Below are 8,599 nucleotides of genomic sequence, written 5' to 3'. Positions count from 1 at the left end.
TTCCACATAAAAAAATCGAAAYAATCATTGAACATCTAATAGTCAAATCATAGTGTAAAAGCAGGTGGGTTGGTTCTACCTTMTTGGCAATTTTCTGGTGTTTTGTGGTGGAAAACTGAGTGGGTCAAGCATAGCATGTCAACTCTGTTACCCATAGACAGGCTAGACATTTTTAAACAATTTCATTTTTTTGGTGAAGCTTGCATTCAATTGCCCATCCATGTTGCACACAACAAGATCTCCATTCCCCCTGTCACAGGGGGATTTATGGCTGATTTAAGATTAATTGTCAACCCTGTTATGGTCAACCCTGTTACTTTATTTGGCACTTAATATGCATTTACTAGTTTATGACAGAATGTTAAAAGTAGGTGAACTCCAACGTTTTTTTTCACCAAGTTACACATCTCAAAAGGGACTGCGAATTGGTGGAAAGACCCCAAAATATAGGCAAAATCCAAGTATATTTCTTTCTGGCTTAAACAAAATCCGCCCAAAAARAAAATAATATGTACAGATAGGCCAAACAGCCCCAACATGTGTTTCTCTCCGGTGCAGTTGCTATGGTGGCAGGCAACTGCTGTGCTTCAATGGTGCCGGTCAAATTAGGGAATCAATTTTGACCTGTCCCAACATACAATAACAAAACCACAATAGCCCTGTAAAACATTTTCACCGAAAAACGAAAACCCAATTATGTTCTCAGGGGAGTACTAAATTGCTTGAATCAATGCCACAGAGGTGAAAGCTTTTGACATGTTCCTCCCTTTTTAGCTGTGTTTTGAGATGTTTGAGATGTTTTGGTGCCTCCTCGGCTCTCTAACCAATGCCTACCTGTTGTTGTGGTAGTAAATAGGCTACATTCAGAACATGAAGACGCGTAAAGGGCATGCAGTGCAGACGGTTCATCATCATGAATAAATAAACAACGTTTATTCAGTCCAACACGCTTCCCTTGAAAAGTAATTTGACTTGTTCATGTTTTAGTATGGACTAAAATAAAAGTTGGTTGCGCAAACATATTTCGAAGAATTGAAAGTCCTTAACGGTCCTCCAGAGAYGCCGCATTTCTGCATGTAAAGTGAAATCCTGCCATCTTCTGGGCAAATTGCTCCTTATGGCTTCCCCTAGATAACACAGCCACGAAGTCAGATTCCAATGCCACAAAGTCAAAATMGGCTTTTTTGTCTTAATTTAAGGTTTGGGTTAGGCATAAGGTTAACAGTGTGGTTAAGGTTAGTTTTTTAAMTTTTTTATTGTAGAAATGGGCGGGGTTTAGCCAAATGTATGACTTTGACATGTTAACCATAGATGACTAACAGGTGGTGCTGTTTTGACGCCACCGCAAAGCCGTTTTGGTACTCCTCCATTGTATTTTTTTTMGGGGGGGGCTATAGAAATGCATTTATTAATGTCTACATTAGAGGAGAGGATTGGAAAACTCTGGTATGGAGGACTGCTCCTTCTCGGGAGTACCAATATGGCGGATGGTGGCTTCAAAACCTCTCATTGGCTATTACATAGCATCAGCAATACAGGCTTTGTACACATCATTGGTGCCAACCTACTGTAATAAGATTTTCACCCAGCCTGTATTGAAGTAGACCTCTGTGCCTTATAGCCTACAGTATAGTTTTAGTTATTTCTCCAATTGATTATTGGCTCAATACAACCTCTATGAGCTCTCAAAATATCAACCTAACATGTAAGGCTACTGTCAATTATTTTTCTTTTAATTAGCCTATACATTGAAGAATAGAGTTGAAGGAGCCTATATGTCATTAGACATTGTCCCTATGAAATGAAATGTGTTGGTAAAAGGGGCAGTCTGTAGTTCAAACAATAACAAAGCGGCTATCCGCCTCAAGCTGAGGGATGGGCTGGAGAAATGTAACCACTTAAATTCATAGACAGAATATGGATACAAGGACCAACAATCTATGATATAAAAATATAGTTTTAACCATTTGAGGCTATACCGTAAGTTTACAATTACATTGTTTATAAACAATGTAGTAAAGCACTTATATTTTGGGTTGTGATGGGGTAGGCGAGTTTAACTAAGTTCATGTGGCATTTAGAAGTTATATTCTTCAAAAATTAATGGATATTGGAGTATGGACGCTAAAAGGTGTTGAAAGCGTGACACAGGGATGCTGGTCCATGTTGACTCCAATGCTTCCCACAGTTATGTCAAGTTGGCAGGAATTCCTTTGGTTGGTGGACCATGATAGATGTTTCCTGATAGATACAGGAAACAGTTGAGTGTGGAAAAACCCAGCAGCGTTGGAGTTCTTGACACACTCAAACCGGCGCACCTGGGACTTACTACCATACCCTGTTCTAAGGCACTTAAATATTTTGTCTTGCCCATTCACCCTCTGAATGGCACATACAGTGGGGAGAACAAGTATTTGGCACACTGCCGATTTTGCAGGTTTTCCTACTTACAAAGCATGTAGAGGTCTGTAATTTTTATCATAGGTACACTTCAACTGTGAGAGACGGAATCTAAAACAAAAATCCAGAAAATCACATTGTATGATCTTTAAGTAATTCATTTGCATTTTATTGCATGACATAAGTATTTGATCACCTACCAACCAGTAAGAATTCCGGCTCTCACAGACCTGTTAGTTTTTCTTTAAGAAGCCCTCCTGTTCTTCACTCATTACCTGTATTAACTGCACCTGTTTGAACTCGTGACCTGTATAAAAGACACCTGTCCACACACTCAATCAAACAGACTCCAACCTCTCCACAATGGCCAAGACCAGAGAGCTGTGTAAGGACATCAGGGATAAATTGTAGACCTGCACAAGGCTGGGATGGGCTACAGGACAATAGGCAAGCAGCTTGGTGAGAAGGCAACAACTGTTGACGCAATTATTAGAAAATGGAAGAAGTTCAAGATGACGGTCAATCACCCTCGGTCTGGGGCTCCATGCAAGATCTCACCTCGTGGGCATCAAATGATCATGAGGAAGGTGAGGGATCAGCCAGAACTACACAGCAGGACTGGTCAATGACCTGAAGAGAGCTGGGACACAGTCTCAAAGAAAACCATTAGTAACACACTACGCCGTCATGGATTAAATCCTGCTCAAGCCAGCGCATGTCCGGCCCATCTGAAGTTTGCCAATGACCATGTGGATGATCCAGAGGAGGAATGGGAGAAGGTCGTGTGTCTGATGGACAAAAATAGGGCTTTTTGGTCTAAACTCACTCGCCGTGTTTGGAGGAAGAAGAAGGATGAGTACAACCCCAAGACACCATCCCAACCGTGAGCATGGAGGTGGGAAACTCATTCTTTGGGGATGCTTTTCTGCAAAGGGGACAGGACGACTGCACCGTATTGAGGGAGGATGGATGGGGCCATGTATCGCGAGATCTTGGCCAACAACCTCCTTCCCTCAGTAAGCATTTGAGATGGGTCGTGGCTGGTCTTCCAGCATGACAACGACCCCGAAACACACAGCCAGGGCAACTAAGGAGTGGCTCCGTAAGAAGCATCTCAAGGTCCTGGAGTGGCTAGCCAGTCTCTAGACCTGAACCCAATAAGAAATCTTTGGAGGGAGCTGAAAGTCCTTATTGCCCGCGACAGCCCCGAAACCTGAAGGTCTGGAGAAGGTCTGTATAGAGGAGTGGGCCAAAATCCCTGCTGCAGTGTGTGCAAACTCGGTCAAGAACTACAGGAAACGTATGATCTCTGTATGCAACAAAGGTTTCTGTACCAAATATTAAGTTCTGCTTTTCTGATGTATCAAATACTTATGTCATGCAATAAAATGCAAATTAATTACTTAAAAATCATACAATGTGATTTTCTGGATATTCCGTCTCTCACAGTTGAAGTGTACCTATGATAAAATTACAGACCTCTACATGCTTTGTAAGTAGGAAAACCTGCAAAATCGGCAGTGTATCAAATACTTGTTCTCCCCACTGTATACACAATCCATGACCATGTCTCAAGGCTTAAAAATCCTTCTTTAACCTGTCTCCTCACTTTCATCTACACGGATTGAAGTGGATTTAACAGGTGACATCAATAACGGATCATAGCTTTCACCTGGTCGGTCTATGTCATGGAAAGAGCAGGTGTCCCTGTTATGTTTTGTACTCTCAGTGTATATTATTAATTTTAAATTCCAAAAATGGACGCACCAATCACAGATTGCCCCTTTATGCCAAAATAATTATTATTTAACCACCATCTCTCATTTGCGTATTCTTGCACTTGTGCAGCCCAATCTTTGCCGTGTAAAAGTCAATGTAGGCTAGGCTTAAAATGCACAAGGCTAAGCCAGATCAATAAAAGCAGGGTTATTCCTACAGTGGAAGAGTTTGATATATTTTTGATATTTCCTAAAGATTCTTCTTGCTGCATTTGCGTAGCCGATCATCGAAATTTTACAGTGGTAATGATAATGAATGACAGCCATCACCGCTGACACTGAATTAGGATACTAATCGACCTAGAACAACTGTGGTAGCACATATTTCCATATTCAATCATAATAGCTAGAGGTCAAGGATAGGGGAGAGAGACCMTGAGTTTAGAGAGTTGTAGCTCCCATTTATTTTATCCTTTCATTCATCCATTTTATTCCTATAAATTGGGTATTGGACACACAACAGAAATAAAAGGGATAAATGCTGGAGTTTCTTCAAGAGGCATGGATTGTTTGGCACTCAACTAAAAGACAAAATAACTCTTGTGTTTAACAAGGGAAATTGGTTGCAGGTGTGCTCAGAGCATAGAGATGTATAAAGGACTGATGTTGTGATCTCTATACATCTCTATGGCACAGAGGTGCCTGCAGTTAAAGAGACAGTTCCCTGAAAAGTGAAATTAAAGGAACAGTTAACTAAAGTCTAAAGAAATGTTAACCTTTTCTACATATACATTTTTTTTCTTCAAAAAATGGAAGCTCCAATCACATTTAAGCCTAAATAATTATTATTTAACCACCATCACTCATTTGCAAATTCTTGCACTTCTGCAGCCCAAACCTTGGCTTGTAAAAGTCCATGTCGGCTAGGCATAACATGCAATTTACCCACAAAACAATGCGTGTGTCGTTTTAATTGATCTGGTTGAGCCTAATAACACCAGGGTTATCCCTACATTGGGAGAATTGTTCTGTATTTCCTAAAGAGTCTTCTTACTGCATGTGCATAGCCTATCATCTCCGTTTTAGTGGTAATGACAGCCATAATCTCTGACACTGAATCAGGCTACTAATCGAACTAGAACAAGTGTAGTAGCACATATTTCCATATTCAATCATGATAGGCATATGCTTTCCTGGAAGTAGCAGGAAACAAGTGAAATAGTTAGTGTAATTGATCGTTAGACCTATATAACCCAATCCACACGCACATCATTATAATAGTGAATGTTGTAGACTGTGGGACCGCAAGACATGTTATCATTTATTTCAAAGGGGGTTTATTAAACCCTTCCAATTATTCATTTTGTCTATAAAACTTAAAACCAGTGTAAAGAATAATAAAATAACAAAATTAAGTTTATACATTTGTCTGGGGACCCATCATATACTTTTGCTTAAACAATCWGAATTTACGGGTTTTACGCACCAACTAAACTTCTGGGAGAGCGCGATGATCCCCTTTTGATTGTCTAGCAACTTGTTCCCTCAGTTAAATCCTATCTAGCCAAATCACCAAAGGCACCCCACCCATAATGCACAACGTTGCACTCTGAAACGAACCCTCCCCCCACGCAATAGCAACGACACCGCCGGAATAATTGTATTTTCTAAACGTGAAGAAGGCAGCTCCTAACAGATTAGGCTACTTCATTTACAGAATGAATTTCGTTCGTAGACTACATATTCACAGTTATGCGTGACTGATGCCACTATGGGCCACCTTCTCTTCGGATTAACCTGTTACGCCAGACGACGACACGCACGGCGATAAAGTAGGAACGCCAGAATTATTTGATAGCACAGACAATCTATTATATTAACAAAATACTTCAGTGGCCGCTCTAATGATGAAAAAATCGAAGGCAGTCGGGGGAGCGGCAAGATCAGGTGGGACAATTCTAGCCAATGAGAGGGCAGATACGCGTGTGCAACAGGCACAATGGTTTCCACTAGTTACCACAGCCAAAGTCAAAATTGGCTATATGGGTCATTCTTGGCCTCGGGTAATATTTCAGTCCCTCTGACTTTTTATATTATATTTCAAGTATTGGGTCACCAAAATGAAATGTTAAAATATTTGTATATAAATTGAAATGTCCAGTATAATGAATTGAAATAAATATACATMAATTTAAACTTTATTATTAAAATAATCGTATTATTTAACTGACACTAAGAATTGTGTCATGTCCCCCAGGCATTTCACTTAATTTTTACTTGGGAAATTAATATTCAAATGTGTACATAATTCATAAATCTTGCCATTAATGCAAACATATATTTGTGTTCTTTTGTTGAGAAAGCATTTTTATCAAATAAATGCATAAATAACTATTGATTAAAAATCACACAATTTAGCTCTGGCCCTCTGTCTACAACCCTGTCACGCCAACCAAACTCCGCCAATAAAAATGGTCAGTCCATCCTTATGTGCCATCATTAACAGGAAGTGACATCATTCAACAATTTTTCAACTGCATGGTACAGAAACAGGCAAGTAATCACATTCTTTTATATCTGTATTTTTTATTTTTTTTAAAGTAAGGTGGGGATCGTCGATCAGACCAACTCAACCCGTTACATTAAATAAAGATGGAAAACTAGTACTTATCAAAATTATACTTTAACCCATAAAAATGTACAATCTATTAATTTCATGCACATTATGTGGTCTCCTGTCCTTCACCACATGAGGAGCAGAGGCCATTTTGAGCCAAAAATAACTCAACCCCGTCACGTTTCATTGTAACAGGGTTGCTCTAGATCCTAAACTACTCAAGGAATATAGTGGTTACATGTATATATTCCAAGGCACAAAGGCCCTCCTGCTATATGTAAACACCTCGATCCAGTGCTAGACTACCTTCAGGCCACACATCCACAAGTGTCTGTATTGCACTTTTTTATGGGTGGGCCTTGCACACAGTATAAGCAGAGGAAAATTCCTGCTTTTCACAACAGAATTACACAAACGTGGATTCAAAGCTGGTACATGTAACTTTTTTGAGTCAAGCCATGGAAAAGGGTCTCCTGATGGTGTGGGAGGAACGTTGAAGAGAAKGGCGGACAGGTTGGTGGCTAAGGGCCGTGATATCAGTGATGCACAGGAGCTTTACAAAGCTCTCCGTGAGACAAGCACATCAGTGAAGCTGCTCTTTCTGAAGAGTGCCGATGTTGAACGTATGATGGAGATGATGCCAAGTCTGATAAAAGCAGTGCCCTCCACCATGAGAATACACCAGGTCATCACCCTTGCTCCTGGTGAGCTGATGTCTCTTGATGTCAGCTGCCTTTGTTCAACAAAAAAGGACCTAAACTGTACATGCTTTAACTCACAGCACTTCAGTTTCAGGCTGCTCCAGAACAGCCAACCAATGAGGGAAATCCACAACCTGTGGACGAAATTCAGTGAGGAAATCCAGGTGTTCTTGGGCAGTGGTGTGTAGTGGAATATGATGATGACCTTTATCCAGGCATCATCCTCGGCACGGATTAAATGAGTGTACAAATGAAATGTATGCATCGTGTAGGACCAAACAGATTTTTCTGGCCTTCTCGAGACAACATCCACTGGTATCAGTTTGGTGAAGTCCTTGATGATTCCACCCCCACAGCGTGTGACATCCCGCCACGTAGAGCTTGAGAGAGATCTGTGGGCCAGACTCTCAGGAAGAAAWCCATGAATGAATGAATATGGTGCTCCTGAGAAGGAGGATAGTCATGCTGACACTATTGCTGTAGTTAACAGCTGTTCTAGCATTCTAAATGCCCTTGGAAAATGTTCCTACAGTTTGATGACACTTAACTTTTCTGATGAAACCTGTTGAATGTTATTAATTACCTTAATGTTGATGTTTTTATTTGTTTCAATATTTACTGCAGTTTGGTTAATAAAACCCAGATTATTTTAAATATATCTAATGTCCTTATTACATGGTTGCATACAATGAAATGCAATGTTTTGGGGTAAATCTTGGGAGGGATTTTGATAGTAAACTAAACTAGTTTATATGGAAACCGATCTCTTCAACGCCTTTACAGTATTCAACCGTGTCACCCTAGTCTCAACCCTGTCACATAACAATATTTGTTAAATAAAATGGTAAAGATGAATAAATAGGAATTTAAAGTTTTCTGAGTTCAGTCTGAAATGTTAAGGACAATCCCAAAAAGATTAGATAGGTTAAAATTCTGAATTGAAAACATTTATTTAAATGATGATCCCACTGACACATAATGTGTCTATTTCAGGGTTTAATATAGCAAAATTCTGAGATTTTACATACATTTTATATTTATAATTTAATTGGTTTAGGGGACACATGAGCATTAGGTACATGTTGATTTACATAAGTATCTTTCAGAATCACATTCAGACAACTTCCATATTGTCTGGGACGGGGTTGAAAATAAATGGTTTC

This window comes from Salvelinus sp. IW2-2015, linkage group LG2, assembly GCF_002910315.2.
Source record: "Salvelinus sp. IW2-2015 linkage group LG2, ASM291031v2, whole genome shotgun sequence".
Classification (NCBI taxonomy): Eukaryota; Metazoa; Chordata; class Actinopteri; order Salmoniformes; family Salmonidae; genus Salvelinus; species Salvelinus sp. IW2-2015.
The sequence above is the reverse complement of the archived record's forward strand: the minus strand, read 5'-3'. Positions refer to the sequence as shown.